General features: G+C 42.8%; 1 protein-coding gene across 8 annotated transcripts in view; it reads left to right on the forward strand.

The window, feature by feature from the left end:
• Positions 1-17,702, forward strand: part of CALD1 (caldesmon 1) — a 199,485-nt gene that overhangs the window by 83,981 nt on the left and 97,802 nt on the right. For 2 of the 8 annotated variants that reach the window (XM_075159842.1, XM_075159859.1), the window contains exon 1: positions 17,502-17,639. The exons of 5 other annotated variants lie outside the window; for them this stretch is intronic. The gene's annotated coding sequence lies outside the window, so the exon portion shown is untranslated. Of the gene's footprint in view, positions 1-17,483; positions 17,640-17,702 lie in introns of those variants that run through there. One more of the 8 variants, XM_075159789.1, reaches the window with a different exon arrangement.

Below are 17,702 nucleotides of genomic sequence, written 5' to 3' on the forward strand. Positions count from 1 at the left end.
GTGGACATAAAATTGTAGCAGGCATATGAGTGAAAGGGCAGAGTTGAGAGTGTTGAAAAATACTAACTTCTACTCATAAATTTGTTGGAGTAAATTTTAAAAAATAAATACATTTCAAAAGGAAAGTTTAGGATGTAATAGCTGTTGTGTTTTTCATGCATTGCTGGTGATAATGTGAAGTACAGAATAGAAAATTCCAAGCATTAATAAATAGGTCTTGGCCATTTCTGTTGCAAACATGCAATTTTACTATCTAGCATCTGTTTCTGAAATTATGTGAAGTATTTATTTAAAATGTTTTACCATGATAGTTTAAGTGACTAGAGAACATCTTGTTTTCATGAGTGTGTAGAGTGGTATGTCAACAAACAAAGGTCCATACATGACATTTGAAGAACAAAACCCAACCACAAGAAGTTCTACATTCTGAATTGATTTTTTGATGATGTAAAAATCCCCTTGGCCAGCTTTCTGGTTATGGTTATATCCCTGCAAACCTGGAGTATCTCCAAAGAGAGCTTAATGTATCCCTTCCATTCATGCAACCAGGCTGAATATGGGAGCACAGGGCTGGTTATAGATGCAATCAAAGTAAAAATGTGCGGGAGATGCTGGAGAATGTGTTTATCGCTAATGTGCAGTAACCATCAAGAGGAAAAAGATCACATGGAAAACTTAAACCGGTAGCATTTTAGCAAGCAAATGATGTGCTATCAAATGTATGATGGCTGCAGAAGCCATCATCACAGTTGAATTTTACGGCCATAATGTCAGAACCATCAGAGCCTCTTGCAATATCATATTCAGAACATCTCATAATAACTTCAGTAAGAGAAGGCATGCTAGCCCTCAAATCCCAGAATTTAAATTAATCTTTTTATTCTCTGAAAGTACATTACTTATAATGAAAATGATATTTTTCCTCATTTTGTATTCTAAACTGTTGAGTTGTGTTGTTCTGAATTTCAATCAAGTTGCCATATTTCTCTCCAAGATGGTTCCATTCAGTGGTAAAATGATGTTGGCTCTTTTGGGTATTTGGGAGAGATCAGACAATATATTGTCCTCAGCTGGGTCAGCTGCCTCACATCCTCTGAGGGGAGAAGAATTTGTGCAGTGACTGTGTTATGGTCAAATACTTGGGTACCGTTTCCAGAACTCAAGGAGGCCTGGGACTGCTGGAGAACTCTCTTCGTCCGCACGGCACATAGGAGGGTATTCCTCATATTGAGTTGCTCCAGGATTTATGGTTTATGATAAGGAAAGTCCCTTTACTTTATGTACCTGCCAATCATGCAAAATGACTCACTGTGTGTTTCATGCTGTTACCTCTCTGGCTGGCTCACTGCTACCCTCATATTCCTTTGTGTCTCAACTTGATTAACTCATAAGGGCCAGCAACCATTTACTTTTTATGGTTATTTAGTATCACACTCTGTGACTTTTCTCTTTGGAAGACTCTGCAAGCAAAAACTCTATTCTGTGTGAGTAAAAGGGGCAAAATTTGACCTTGAAAGTGAATAAACATTAAGGACTTGCTTCTGCCAGACAGCGGCACACTGAACATTAGGTTAGTCCTCATGTAGTTGTGTTGATGATATGGGTTCTTTTCTTTTTCCCTCTTTTCCTTTCTTTTTGTCTCTTCCTTTCAATTTCCTTTTTTCTTTTACCTCCTTCCACTCAGCCCAAAGCAAAGATCTATAAGCAATGGTCTTGTTCAAAGTATGGAAGCCGGCTCCAAAACCAACCAGATCTAACCTTGCTTCAGTTTTAAAACATTGCTTGAGGGAGCCAGAATCCCTTTACTTAAATGACTTAATTTTCAAGCAGTATGAATCATGCAGCGACTGCACAAGCTCTGGCTAGAATATATTGTACATATGTTTGTTCTTTAGGCAGTAAGAAGAGAATACAGAACTGGAGGTCATTTGAGTTACAACTACTTTGGGGGATTTTTTTTTTTTTTTAAAAAACATTCCTTCTAACAAATGCAGTTTAAATGGGTTTGTTTATATGGCGTGGAATTGGAAAGGCCCAAACTAACCAGGCTTTACACAATGTGGCCTTCTTCCAAATTAATCTAAAATATTTTAATCCCTCTGGAGTTTCTTTATCCTCTGCATCTGTGCTATAGTGGAGACACATTTTTAACATTTCTTTGAGGAAAATTACCTTTCTTTCCCTCCAACTGTACTCAGCAAGGTCAATGGAGCACTGTTATATGCTATTTAAACATCTGAGATTCATCATATATCTGCACACCAGAAAGAATCATCATAAAAGGTCTAATGAATCCCGACTGCTAGCCAAGCAAGGGAGTCCCCTTACGGATACTGAGTATTAGAAACAAAGAATACAGGCAAAATACAGTTTTTACACTTTAGCTTTATACAATTAAGAATTAAACTACCCCTTAAGAAGAAGGGGGCAGGGAATGTTTGTGACCCCCAGAACGATATTGGCAAATCAAACTCCGTTTGAGCCAAATTCTGAAGTCGTTGCATGAGCCAAGTTGGTTGCTGGGTCTGCCTGGGTGTAAGGGGCCCGCTCGCCCTGTGGGACCAGACGGGACCCGAGCGGGAGCTTCTCGCTCCTGGGAAAGGAGACGCTCCGAGTCACCGTCAAGCTCCAGAGCTGGCTACCTCAGCCCCTGGCTCTGTGCCTGCACTCGGTTTTAAGGCCTTTTTGTTTTCTAGTTCAGTAGCAAGTTTATGGGACTGAACTCATTTTACTACCCAGGAACTGAAATACTGAGGGAGGCCTCGGCGATGCTTTTTTTTTTCTTTCAATTTTTATAAAATTATTTTCCAGGCATTTCAAAAGCCAGTGCTCTTCCTTCAGCTGCCAGTAGTTCCAGTCAGTCTGAAATGGCCACAGGGAGCAGATACAACTCTGATCTTTTGGAGATTTTATCTGGAAAACTGTTATAGGGGGCATTTTTATCTGAAGCGCTATTATACAACTGTTGTACTGTTATAGGGGACACCAGGGCTAGTTTAATACCAGAGTTTATTCTAGACTCGTTCTTCCTTTGAATACTGCTAGGTCATGAAGTTCAGACAGCTTGAACAAAGTTCAGATAAGCCTTTGAACCTCTGAAGGAAAAATGACATGCTGAAGGCCCCTGTTCTGTGAAGGCACAGGGTTTTACCACAGTGTTTTCTTCTCATCACTGAAGTCCTGCAGGGGCTGCAGAGAAACGAGCTTCTCTGCCAACCTGCTCCAGGCTGGTGTTGGCCTTGTCCTTAATCCCAGTCTGCTCCGCTTTTCCCAACCATAACGTGCAGGTGACAGTGCTGGTCTCCTGCACAAGGGGCTGCAGGGCATGGGTTGTGGGGTGGCGTGACGGGATAACGATGGTCTGAATGAAACCATCCACTAAGATCAATCACCCCAGGCTGTCTCTGCTTTTGAATGAAGAACCATACCTACCCCAAACACACTTTCCCTGTCTTTTCATATAGTCAGAGGTATTTTGGGACCATTGCAAGCCATACAGTAATGGAATAAATTCCAAGTGCAGCAGGAGACCACATCGGAGGAAAAACTCATTAAGTGCCAAGGGCATTTCTTTTACTTTTCTTACTGGGACTGGAAAATATTCCCTAAATAATACATCTGGATGTAGAGGAGTGGAGAGGGAAAAGATGAAAAACAATCCTTTAAATTCAGTAGGAGCCTACTTTAATGGCTTGTTTAATCTGCCAGCTGGCACAGCGTTGACTTCTTGCTACACATACTTTAAGGAGACCTATGTAGTTCTTGGAACCAAGTTCATATTAAGCTGTAGAAACTTAAATATTAATAAATTGGCAGGACTGCTTTTTGGTACTTAATAGAAATCAAGAAACTGCTTAGTCATCTCCAAAGATATTTCTGTCTCTTTTTTAATGTAAATACTAAAATAATATGGACTTAAAGCAGTAGCAAAGATAATAAAAATTCAGATCTGTTCCCAATATGTGCCCTCTCTGAAGTATGTGCACATCCTTCAGACTTCGCAATCATACGTATTCCCTATACAACACTTTGCTTTGGGCAGACTTTTTCTAATGTCATTTGTGACACCATTTTATTTGAAAGAATTACATTATGAGTTTGTGTCTTCTCCGACGCTCCTTGGCCAGGAGAAGAACTGGTGCCATCTTTATGTGGATTTTTATTTGGGGTGTCTTGCAAGTGATATCACTTAATAGGTGCTCTAAGGAATATTGCACATGTATTTCTTATGACTGTAAGCGTTCATGCTTTTGTTTTTTACTTGGTTTTGTGTGAAGGTATATGGGTGCAACCAAGTGCAAACTTGAAGTGCGGTGTCAGCTATATAAATAACGTTTATACTTTCTGTTCCTAAAAAGTTAGGCTACATCAAGAAGCATGTCTTCTGTTTTCAATTACTTTCAGCATTGGAAAAGCAAAAGAGAAAAGATTTAACTGCAGACCAACCTGTCTTTTATATTTAGGCAATCCTTTAATAATATCTGAAGTGACACCTGTCGGTATTTACAAGTTGTAAAGGTTTGATTTGGTCCAGGTAAGCACTGAAAAATCTGGCTAGTTTACTCATGTTTATTTATGAATTTCAGATCTGGCTTTTATTTTCTTTGTTCACCTTAAGGGTGCAAGCTATTTTCAGGATTTTTATCTGGGGTGTGAGTTGTAAAAATCCTCCAAGTTTGCAAGCATTATGATTTGGGATTTTAGTTTGATCCTTCTCTGTGCATCTTTTCCAGAGGCCATTTCTTTTTTCAGACCTCTTTTCCCATTTTTGCCTCTGTTCCCTTGCCTTCCTAACGTTTTTTTTTCCCCACATATTTAATAGAGTATCCTTGCAGAGATTGTCTCTCTAGTTGTACTCCACTCCTGTAGAGCCATCAAATCTGGTGAGTTGTGAAGCATCCACCATCAGGAGGCCTCAGTGCACACATGCCAGTCACAAGTGCAATTATTTCTGCTTTTGTCATTTTGAAGAAGGCATAAGATTTGAAGGCTGAGTTCAACAATTTTTTTTCCAGCTAGCCCATAACTAAAGATGAGGTGACTGAGTTATGAAAAACAGTTGCTTAGTAAACATAGGCTACTTTCCTATTTGTAGAGCATTTACAAACAGATTGGAAGTTGTCCTCCCTTCCCTCCCCTTCCACTTCTGTATTTCTGGTTTTGGCCAACACTTTGTACACATACAACCCCGCTCTGTGGGTTGACTGTGAAAAATGCGCTTTATGTGCCTTTGGTGCCCAGAACTTGGGCTGTGACCAGCCGTGTGTCCTCTGTGTCTCATTCTGAGCTGGGTGGACCTAACATGGCAACAAGGGAGGCTGGAGGAGACCCTATATGGAGTTAAATCCAGTTGGCGGCCGGTCACGAGCGGTGTTCCCCAGGGCTCAGTACTGGGGCCGGTCCTGTTCAATGTCTTTATCAACGATCTGGACGAGGGGATCAAGTGCGCCCTCAGTGATTTTGCAGACGATACCAAGCTGGGCGGGAGTGTTGATCTGCTCGAGGGTAGGAAGGCTCTGCAGAGGGACCTGGACAGGCTGGATCGATGGGCTGAGGCCAACTGTATGAGGTTTAACAAGGCCAAGTGCCAGGTCCTGCACTTCAGCCACAACAACCCCAGGCAACGCTACAGGCTTGGGGAAGAGTGGCTGGAAAGCTGCCCAGAGGAAAAGGACCTGGGGGTGCTGGTTGACAGCCGGCTGAACATGAGCCGGCAGTGTGCCCAGGTGGCCAAGAAGGCCAACGGTATCCTGGCCTGTATCAGAAATAGTGTGGCCAGCAGGAGTAGGGAGGTGATCGTGCCCCTGTACTCGGCGCTGGTGAGGCTGAATACTGTGTTCAGTTTTGGGCCCCTCACTACAAGAAGGACATGGAGGTGCTGGAGCGCGTCCAGAGGAGGGCAACGAAGCTGGTGAAGGGCCTGGAGCACAAGCCTTATGAGGAGCGGCTGAGGGAACTGGGGTTGTTTAGCCTGGAAAGAGGAGGCTGAGGGGAGACCTCATCGCGCTCTACAACTCCCTGAAAGGAGGTTGTAGCGAGGTGGGTGTTGGTCTCTTCTCCCAAGTAACTAGCGATAGGATGAGAGGAAATGGCCTCAAGTTGCGCCAAGGGAGGTTTAGACTGGACATTAGGAGAAATTTCTTTACTGAAAGAGTGGTCAGGCCTTGGAACAGGCTGCCCAGGGAAGTGGTGGAGTCACCATCCCTGGAGGTATTTAAAAGACGTGTAGATGAGGCGCTTAGGGACATGGTTTATTGGGCATGGTGGTGTTGGGTTGAAGGTTGGACTTGATGATCTTAGAGGTCTTTTCCAACCTTTATGATTCTATGATTCTACAGGGGTTTTGGGTCCTTAGGAAAGGAGGACTTAGGGAAAGGAAGCAGATAATGCATGGTACAGAGATTTTTTTTTTTCCCCATTTATTTTTTGAAGGAAAATTAAACATTTTCTTTTCTGGACCACACAGACATTGTCTGAGGCACTGTTCCTAAAAAAATTAAACAACTGTAAAATTTATTGGCTTGATACAGTGCTCAAGTGTAACTTTCCTTTGTCACGTTAATACAAAGTAAGTATGTATGTCTGTGTGCTCTCAGTATTAAGTGCACAGGATACTGTCAGGCCTCACCTGTCTTGTTTAATTCAACAGAGCCAGGCTCTGTTGAAAATTTTGGCAATGCTGTGCCCCTGCAGGGCGAAGCAGTGCACAGTCGCATACAACATTACTGATGTACCAATGCATTGCTGTCGCGGTATTTGCTCCAATAAGTGTTTGTGCGTGAAGGTCTAGATAGCAGTCAGATTATTGTCAAGATTATTTAACAGCTTCTCTGTGTAAGTCTCACGAGGGGAGCTGGTAATATCGTAATCTTGCTCTGTCAGGTTTTATGCTGGCTCATGCTCGGCGTGCAAGTGTGTCATCTTGCCTATCGTGTTTTTGTTGTAACAAAGCCTCACTGCTTTGTGAGTTGGGTCTTCTGGTTTGGCGACATTGTTGTGTTAGCATTTCCTTGCTTTCAGCTAAACTCAGCATAAAGCGGGGTCTGTGATGTAAACTTCAAATATGGCAAATGGTTTGAGGGTACCTTGTTTGAGTTGTCCTGTTGAAAGGCTTTGCATTTTTGCTGCCCTGCTTTACGCCTTTAAAGCTGGCACTGACCTCATGCTTCAATTTTCAACCAAAATGACACAGAATTGCTGCTCTTTAGCGATAAATTGATATGGCTACTTGGCAGAAAACAACCTGGGTTTCATTTGTAAAGATGACTTTAAAAGTGTGAGCTGGAAAAGCCCAGTAGAAATTTCTGCAGCTGGATCCATTCCTACTGGATTCCACAGATTTCCATGATGCTCTGCCATTGAGTAACTGGACTTTCAGCTGCAATGTATCTATCACAGTGACATGCATTGTGTCTGTGCAAAGTAAGTGTACAGGTACTGGGAGGGAAGATGACTTAATTAAAGTTCAAGAGCAACAGGCAAGACCTTGAAAATTTATCACTCATTTCTTCTGAGGAACTGGTTGGATTCAAAATACTTAGTGTCTCTTAGGGCACAACTAGTAAGATCAGCAAACCAAAGAACTTTAGGGGTGTTTTTTTGTAGTATTCCTTTTTTCTTTAAAAATGCAGGGATGATGACTAAAACTTCGTATTGTTGCTTATTGCTGGTTCAATAGAGTAAGCAACAGAGACCTCTCAACTCTCGTTAGGGTTTATGATGCTCAGCACTAGGCAGAGCTGGATCCTAGGGCTGCATGTTTTAACAGGAAAAGAAAAAGGGTTGAAAATACAGAAACGAAGCCGCAGTAAGCTGGCTGCATTGTATCTTCATATTATTTTCTATTACTTTTTTATGACTGACTATGTAGCTTAATATATCATGATTTTATATTTTGAAATGCGTTCCAGAAAACATGTGGAGTTTGAAGTCTGGCTGAGTGAATGTTGCTGTTGGAACCCTACCTTAGACTTGCTTGAACATTTTATTATTTTTAACGGCATTACCTTAGCTTTTTAATTCAAGACCTGAGAGATGCAGAGAAAGAGTGTGAATAGAGTGCTAAAACTTTCATAAAACCTACTTGGACACAAACAAGTCCAGACAACGAATTGTTGAAATATTGCATGCGAGCATGAAGGTCAACAAGGGTGGTGCAAGGGTAAGACAAGAGGGAAGCACCACATGAGAGGGACAGGAGCAGAGTAGCGGAAGCCAGGGAGGCAGAGAGGCAGATACTTCCCATCTTTGATCAGTTCCTTGCCTAGAGGGGGAAGCCCGTCTCTGTGGTGGAGAGGCAAGTATGGAGAGCTGCACTGCTACTGCTGGCTTCCTTGCCAGTTCTGGTGCAGAAGAAATGCTCCTGCACTTGGACAGAGCAACATATTCCCTGGCTGATGCCCGCCCTGCTCCTAGCCCAGACCCTCTGCATATTGCCAGAGCTGTGAGTGCCGCTCCCAGTGTGAGCCTCTGCTTGTCGTGATGGACACCAGACTGCCCTGTCTTGTGTCACTCCTGCCTGCATCATTGGGTGACGAACTCCACTAGGCAAGAGCCCCCAGCATGCTTTCTGCTCCCGTAGCTTGTCCTGCTTCACAACACTGTGGTGGTACCTCGCCATGTGGGCTCATTGTGGCTTTGCACATCGAGAAGGGACCAACAACATCATGGTGATTATCACTCAGTGCATGGTCATCAGCTCCTGCAGGCATTTCTGTCCCCAGCTGCACCTCCACTGCATCTAGCTCCAGTTCGGGGTCAGGCTCTGCCCCTCTCCCAGGCAGTTGCTGTCCCAGCCAACACTTGCGTCACTACATGTCTGTGCCGATGCACACTCCACTGGGCACACTTGCAGCTACGCCGTTTCCCTCGGAGAGGAGGCAGCTGGCAGGATCAGGGCACGTGGTGCGTCTGTGACCTCTGCCAGCTGAGCTAGTGGGAGGCTCCCTCGCCAGAGGATGTGAAGTCAGATGACAGAGCGTTGACAAGAATAAGTAATTTTTCCTTTTCCCTATGCCTTTAAAGGCAGGAATTGAATGGATACAATGTGGCAGTTTTATTTGTGTAGGCCAGAAACTGAAGACTGGCTTTTCCATAGTTGTGGCAGCTGCATCTGCCTGTGTGATATTCTTTCCCATGCTCTGATTTTTTTCTAATAGAAACCAATGGGAGAATTGGCATTGCTATTTATATGGCAAGAGGAAATGCATTCTCCTCTTAAATATGGCTTGGTCATCTGAGCTGGACCTAACCTGTTTCTTAGTGATGTTTGTTCTTTCCTATTATTAAGAAACAAATATGTCCTCACTGGAAGGCATTGGCATGGGCACTGGTTTTCTGCTCTTAGAGATTTCAGTGGGAGATGAAGCTGGCCAACAGCCGGGCATTGCCACAAGTTTCAACAGTCAGGCCCCAGATTTTTGACAAAGCATGGAGGAGGACTAAATGCATGATGTGGGCATTCTTATGATTAGATTAACATGATGAAGCTGAAGATCTTCACTGGTAGAAGCAGATAAAAGACAAGGGTAACTAGTGAATGATATCCCATGAGCCTGCTTCCCAGTGTTTGAATGCAGAGAAAAAGGGATTGCAAGTCAGAGCTCATTTTGGGACTAAGCACTTTTACAAACTGTTTTGTGGATTATAAAATCCCTTCAATTTCAGTGTGTTTTGTCCTTTGAGATGGGGGCTTCATTGTCATTACCTGCGACATCTTCACTATGATTAAACAGTAGTAAAGGGCAATGCAATTTTCAGCTGCTGTTTGTATCTGCAGCAAAGGCTAAGTATTTCCTCAGTGATAATGATACGAATAAAAAGAATTCGTTTCCCACAAGTAAGCATTGCAGGAGTTAAAAAAAATTCTGCCTTTACATGTGTGCGCACAAAGTTATGAGAGGACGAAGTAGCCTATATTGGCATAATCTGAGATCACACCAGTTTCTGACATGCAGGGTAAGCTCACTCATCTTTCGTAGTGTATATTAGATGAATTTGGCCTGCGAGGGTGGAATCCAGTCCTGATTGAAGTCTCTGGGAAGCCTGCCAGGAATTCCAACAGAACCAGGATTTCAGCTCTAGTCATTTATTCAATGAATAATATTTCAGTATCTTCTGATCTGTGGGGACAACATATTTGAAATACTTCAGAGGACATTTGAAGGGGAGAGGCAAGGATCAATCCTTCTAACATGAGAACCAGTGGCTGTGCCAGCAGCTTCCAGCTATGTCTTGTTTCTTCCTTTGTCTCCTAATGGGAAATGATAGACAAATGTCACCGAGATCAGGGATGGGACCAGTACATGCAAATCCAAATGTCAAGAGAAAGCTCTGCCTGGCCCTTATGTCAATGTGCAGTAGGAGAAAGATGAGGAAGGAACTGGGAGGAGTGGAAATGGCATACCCGCACTCAGCCTGCCCAAGGGAACAAAGACAAACGGGGACTTTCCATGGCAGCTGACTGGCTCTGAGATGATAGGTCATACTGCTGCATGCTTAGAAGTATATTGCAGTGTTAGCAGCAGCACGCTAGATGTTTGCTAACACCTCTGGGGTGGTGCAGCTCTGTAATGCTCCTTCCGCAGTGCTGAATTAGATCATGGATACGAGAGATGGACCTGAGCAGGTAGTTAAAGCTGTGGATCTTTTAGTTGCAGACCCAAGGAGTGAACTCTCTGGCAGGGACAATGTCCTTTAAAAAGCTCCCTGTCAACACTTTAATGTGGTTCACGCTGCAGCAGCAGGAGCTGATACAGGGCCTGGCACCTTGCAAGGACATGTGTGGCAGTCACTGTGGTAACCTATGCTGTAGCCAGGGTGGGAAAAACCTGTTCAGCACTTATTTGAATCAAGGGTTTGGAGCATGGTGTGGTCCTACGGGCCATCAGTCGTCTGCAGAGCACCAACTGGGAATCTCTATTATAATCACTACATAGTGATACAGAGATGTTAACTAATAAGTTAATCAGGTTTAAAAATGCCCCACTAATGTACATAAGCTTTTTTACTCCTGTGAAAGACGAGATGGAAAATATACCTTATGCCACAAGCAGAGATTTTAACAGATGGTTTTTTTTTACTTCCTTGTGGAAATTCTAGGTAATTCTCTGCCTCCTTCTCATAGTCAGTGGTTTGGACATATACATGTAGATGGAAGTGAAATGTTCTGAGAATAGAAATTGGGACTTTGAGAAACCTCCAAAGTTTGATTTTCTGATGCTAAGTATGAACTGCACTTGGTTGGTTTGCCATTGATGAATTTTCCTTGGAAGTCCTAAGAATCACGGTCAGATGAAACAAGGCACAGTCTAGATTGAGTAAAACTGTGTGTTCACATGACCCAATACGTTTATTTTGCCTTGAGGCCCAAATGAGCTATTCTGTTTGGGAAGGAATAAAGCTGCTCAATACGAGTATGTGTGTGTGTGTGCATATATATATGTACAAGAGTTTATTATCTGCAGTCAACAGGAATACTTGGCCAAGTTTACAATAACAATTTCAGATGTGGTTTTACATAAAAGGAACATTAAAAATGAATTTATGGAGGAAAGAAGCACCTCTTTAAATGTAAACTTTACTGTTGGTAATATATGATTGCCAGCAATATCCAACATATCAGATTAAAGAAAGAGCATGCATGAGGTATGACAAAGGACAAATCAATCCATTGAACTCCACCTTTTGACTTCAATGAAGTTGTGCCTGTTTCTGAAAGATCTGAGTGACACTGAATGCTTGTAATGCAGAATTAAAAGGAAAGCAGCGAAAATAATTTCCAAATGTTTTCTGACAGATTTTCATAGAAAACAGATTTATTTGTTTTGACTGAAGACAGATTAAGGAACTTTAGTTCTCCCAGATATTGCAGTAGAATGCTTGTCATACCTGCATTTCATGGGTGCTAAATTAAACAAGTCACACTTAGACAATGAGTGTTGCTTGCTGAGTTGCTCTGAGATGCAAAAGGGGCAATGAAGTGGTTCTGTTTTCACTTCTGAGGTGGAGGAGGTAGAAAGAAAGGGCAATGGTAGTCCTAGAGATACAGTGGATGTCATGGTATGTAGCCAGCTGGAGTAAAATATTCTTCGTGCTTCTCACCGACCAGACCTTTGAAAGGTCCACACATTTACACCAGGGCTTTGGGAAAATGGGACATTTGGATTAATGGGGTACAACTCACAAAGCTGCTTGCAGTCTCAGTTTATGTCAAGCTTTAATGAGGCATTTGATCCTTTTTGTGGGAGTATTAAAAAAAAAAAAAAAAGAGGGCAATGACAGAATAACTTAGGGCTTTTTTTACCACCTGATCCTGCAGTGAGGACAAGTCAGAAATCAGAGGTCCAGCTGCATGCATGTAGAAAACCTTTGTGTAGTTGGACTTGGAAGCCTTCCCTTTACTACCCCTCTGTAGGAAAGGTTCAGAAAGAATTTCCTTTGTTCAGCCCTTCTCTGCAGCAGACATTTCCATTTGTAGGATATGGCTTTTTTAGTAGTGATGTTACAGTTACATCTAGTGGCCGGGCCCGAACTGGGGGCCTAGTTGTGCTTTAGCCTTCTGCAAATACACAGTGAGAAGAATTTGCAATGGGTGGGGATAACATAAGGACTAAGAGGCACAAAATTGACTAAGGCTCAGTCCCTAAGGCCACAAAGTAAATCAGAGCTAGAAGCAAGCAGGAGTATCCCCAGTTGCTGGGGACTGCTAGGCACTGGGCCTTGATATCTCATTGGCCTCCTTTTCTGCACTGTGTTACTTGAGTTCTCCTGGAAATCCTGAAGCTGTTTCTCTTTGCACTGTTCCTGCCTCTTGCTGTTCTGGATGAGGGAGGGAGAGGCTAGGAACTGGTCATGGTTTCTTTCATGAAGAAACCCGGTATTGTCCTTTTTACTACTCTAGCCCTTTTCTGTGCTTCCTGTGGGTCCTAAAATTTCTACCAGCTCCTACAGAACTGGGGTCCTACAACAGTGCAGGATGGGTCTGTGCTGGTACCCCACTTCAGTCACCAGCGTGGGAGGCTTGTTGGGCTAAGGAAGGAAGGGGAGGTACCTGGTGCATGGTGCATGCAGATGTCTTTAGTTAGATAAGAAAGGAAATTTAGCTGAAAATCTCTCATTACAAAGAAACTGAAGGCCAAATCCCCTTGCTCCCCTTCCCTTGCTCCCCTTCAGGTGAATGAAGCTATGTGCTGCCCTCACTCTTTAATGAAGAATAGGCCAAACTGCTGAGAGGGGGTCTGGCAAGAGCTCTGATCCATGCTCTCTTGCATGGGCAGTCATCGCAGCTTGCAATCTGCCTAGCAGTTGTCTGTGTGAAGCTTGCCCTGGGCATTCACAACACTGGAGCAGTGAGCGATCCCATGTTAAGGAAACAGGCATGACTTTTGGGCTCCTTGGGCCTTAAGGTCACCAAGAGGAAATCTGCAATTGTTTCATTGTGCTGGGAGGGAAGCAAGATGATGGCATGTGCTTGCGCAATGCTGTCACCAGATGTGGCCGGTGTAGAGCCCTGTGTAATATATTGGAGCCATGCTATATTAGGGAATATGCTCTGGCTTGAAGTTTCTTGGCTCAACTAGGTTGAAGCTGGTGCAGAGGCTCAGCATAAACATCGCAGTCTGGGAGCTCATTCTGTGTAATGGAAAGGTGACTGGCAGGTCTTGAAAGAAAGACATTTCTGTTTGTTAAAGACCTGAGTAGCAGTTTGTGTTTCCACTTGTTTGTTACCAGTCTAGCTCATCATGTTTTTAAGGCCCCCTGGGTGCTGGGTTGTCTCTGAAATGGGTGCTGGGTTTTCTCTGAAATAAGTGCTGGGAATAGCGTGAAGACAGTATTAAATCTGAGCCAGAGCAAGAGGTTATTTCGCTCTCCATGCTGGAGTTATACAGATATGTGGTTGTGCGTATTTCTACCTAGCCAATTTATTGTTTGCTTTCAAAGAGCATATTCCCATTAATTGCTATTAAAATACTTTGTCGTATATTTACAATTATTGTGCGTACCTCTGATTTTCCACCTTGATGAAAGCTGAAAGAAGACAAAATTTTAAACTCTCTCATGGAATGAGACATAAAGGGGAGTGGGATTTGCAAGCGTGTGTTTTGTACCAGGAGGGATTAAGTGTGGCTGTCCTTGAAGGAATCACTTTTTAGCAAGACAATGCAAAACTCAACAAATTTTAGCAATAAACCATAGTCAACTGAAGATCAAAGGCATTATGTGAAGTGCAGAGATGAAAAGGAGAGAGACTGGTACTGCTTTTGAAATGAAGAGTGTTTTTGTGGGGAGATGGTATTTGGAGGGCATATACTTTGCTATGATTCTGATTCAGGTAATGCTGGTAAATGTCGTAGGTAAGTTACTTTGCTTATCTGTCTTCTCTTAGTCTTCCTTAGCATGTCTTCAGGAAGACCACAGGGCTCGTCAGGCATCCCAGGATCTAAAGGTTCAGTCTCAGAATCAAAAGAGATAGGGACCCTGAGAAGACCCTTGTATGTGAGGCTGTGGAAAATCTGAGGTCCTGAGCAAGAATTATCTTCAGTAGTTTCTGAGAGGCATTAAAAAAAAAAAAAAAAGCAAGTTCAAAGATCTTTGTAATATTCTTCCAAAGGTTCCTCTTCTGACTTGGGTGTTGGAAGACTCCCGAGAGTTCAGTTCAGATTCTTTTAGTATTATTTCAGTTGTGTAAAGGTTGAAAAGATGCTGAGGGTCTTGTTTTGAGGTACAAGCAACAAAATGATAATTTTTGTGGTGTACCCTTTCACAGTGTAAGAGTAGCCCATATTCCAGTAATTTGCATAGGTGTCTGGATGTCAGGGGAATGGAACTGGTCAAATAGTTTCAGACATCTACTTCTCTTTGCTAAAAAAAACCCTATATATTTCTGCTTCTTTAAAATTTATTGATGACTTCTGATTGAGTTAGGTGAAAAACATACCTGGAAATAATTCAGAGAAAAAAATTGAGATATCAAAACATTTTCCATCATACTTTGAAAACTAAAATTTTTATATTTAAAATAAAACCAAAGAACTTTTTCTTTTTTTTTTTGAGGTTGAATGCAACATTACTTTTGATTTGAAACAGTTTTGTTAGGGACGATTTTCCTCTTTTCAGAACAATGAAACTTTTTTGGTCTGACACCAAATTATTACAAATGTGTAACAGGAAAAAAAAAAAGGATGAAATCAAAGAGTAAAAAAAAAAATTCTTTGCACACCTGGGAAGGTCACAGAGAGAGACATTTTCACATTTGGCTCTGAGGGCAGGTCCTGGAGTGGAGCTGGGTGGAGTGTTACATTTCTGGCTCAGGATGTTTTCACTCATGAACAATTTTGATTTTAAAAAAAGCAGCTTTTCATTTTAAAAAACAAAGTATCAAAATGTGCATGCTCCCAAAAATGGTTTGTAGAAAATACTTCCAATAATTGGTACTTTCATCTATAAGCACAGCAATTTTCGAATCTTCTGAGAGGCAAGAACACTCCGACAAACTCTGATTTTGTACTCTTTTTTTTGTGGAAATAGGAGACATTTTTAGAGAGATTGATGAAGTTACTGTCTAGTAGTTTTCAGAGGCTAAAAGATAACAAATCATTTTGGGGAAGACAGTAAACAGCACTGAATAGTTGACTTCTTCCAGTGGACCTTCTAGCTGATGACTTATTTTCTTGCACTGATGTGGCTTTGCTAACTAAAGATTGTACTGTTGACCTGACCTCCATTTCCCAAGTGCCTTCCTCATTTTTGAAAAAGGGATTTGGCTTGCAAGTCATCTGAATGCCATGAAGTGGCCGGACCTCAGTTCTTTGAGAGGAGACGCTATACTCTAATAAACTCTATACATCCTCCCAAGTTGTCCACCTATCTGATCTTCATCGAACAACAGAAAAGCACCCTGTAGATGGAGAAAGGTTGCTGCAGCAGGGAACTTCTCACGACTGCTGTGCAATATCCCCTACGCTCCTGGGAAGGAAAGAAGGGAGGAAGAACAGAAATAGTTCTGGGTTGTTATTATTCTCCTCCTCCGCTTTCCTCATGAGGAAGAGAGCTGGAGCTTTTGGAGATAAGAGATGGTGCTGAGGACCATGTAGGAAGGCAAAGGGTGGAGGTATTGGCTGTGACATTTTGAGAGGGGATGGGGGAAATGGGGGTGCACAGAGTCTGGAGCTGGGGGGAGGGAAGGAGTGTACCTTAGTCAGGAAAGGTGGAGAGAAGGATGTACCTGGCTGGGTAAGAAGTGATGAAGGTGCAAATAAATCAGATGTCAAAGCATGTCTGCTTTGGGGAGGTGGGGTGGGAAAAAAACTTTGGGATTCTCAGTTCTAGCACACGAGGTGTCAGCCTAACCGTCAGCTCTTTATATTTCAAATCCCTGATGGTGACTGTACTCCACAGACTCAATGCTGCTGCCTGGTGCAGTCTTAGTTCCTGCGGACACCGTCATCTGTCCTCTGCGCACAGAAACCCAGCACACTGCTTCCAACTTGCTCTCTGTAGTGTACCATTCCTCCCTTGATCCTCGTCGCCCAGCAGGGGGGAACCACATCAGTCCTGCAACTCACGGGCCCTCTAGCAAAGGAACTGAGGCAGAATTTAGCTGCACACGTAGGCTGAGATGAAAACACTTCTCGGGAGAAAACGGCAGATTTGCTGTTCTGTGTTCTTCAAGGGGTACACGGTGGTAAGAATAAACAAACACAAGATTTGAGAAAATGTCTTGTTACAACTTGCTTTTTATATATGTATCGTCTATTTGTGCATTAAAAAAAAAAAGCAGCAGCAATTGTAAAGTCACTATTAGCTTTGCAAAATTAACTTTCCTTTTGAACCTCCACAAAACATCCCCAGCCAGCCAAACACGAAGAAAGTCACAACAACAACAACAAATTTTAAAACCCCCAATCCAGGAACAAATCAGAAAGAAAAACACCCCCAGGAAAAGTAAACTAATAAAATAACCTTCACAAAACCCCTGCCCTCAGCAGTGTTTTAATCCAAAAAGGGGGCAGAAAAAGCCACGGATTCCCTTAAGTCATGAGAGGTTTTGCTATTGCCAGTGATTTTATGGGGAGGGCGCTTGGACGCTGCACCGGCGGGCAGGAATATAAAGCCGCAAGACAGATCTACATCTGTTACAGAGCACTTCAAATAATTTACAAATGCACCTTGGCTTTGTTTCCCTTAAACTGCGAGCAGTTCATAAGCCACCTTTGAAAATTTTAGTCTGCATCTGCACGCTGGCTTTCTCTGCGGCGTAAGTGGCCGGCCTTGTAGTAAGGGGCTGGAAAACGTTTTCTGGGGGAGACGTGGGGGGGTGGAAATCCTCTGAGTGCAGCGCCTAGGCTAGGATTGCAGAGGAAGCTGAGGCCTCCAGCCCTGCACAGGAAGCAATCTTAGAGCAGGCCTTAAATGCCAGATTCCAGGCAGAGTTTAACTAACCACTGACAGCTCTGTAAACAAAGCAGGGACAAAAAGAGAACAGCTTTCCCTTTTCTGGTAGTCATTTTTGGTTTGGGGGCTGCAGGGGAATTCTGTAATACTCGGCTTGATGGGATATAAACCAAGGCTGGAAAGGCTTTGTATATGAAGAACTGTAAAGGGGAAAATATTTCATGGACTAAATCATAAAGAAGAAGGTAGGGCACGGGGAAAACGCGTGGATTAAACTACAAAAAAAATATTGCTACTTTTGGTTCTTT

This window comes from Calonectris borealis, chromosome 1 (genome assembly GCF_964195595.1).
Source record: "Calonectris borealis chromosome 1, bCalBor7.hap1.2, whole genome shotgun sequence".
Lineage (NCBI taxonomy): Eukaryota > Metazoa > Chordata > Aves > Procellariiformes > Procellariidae > Calonectris > Calonectris borealis.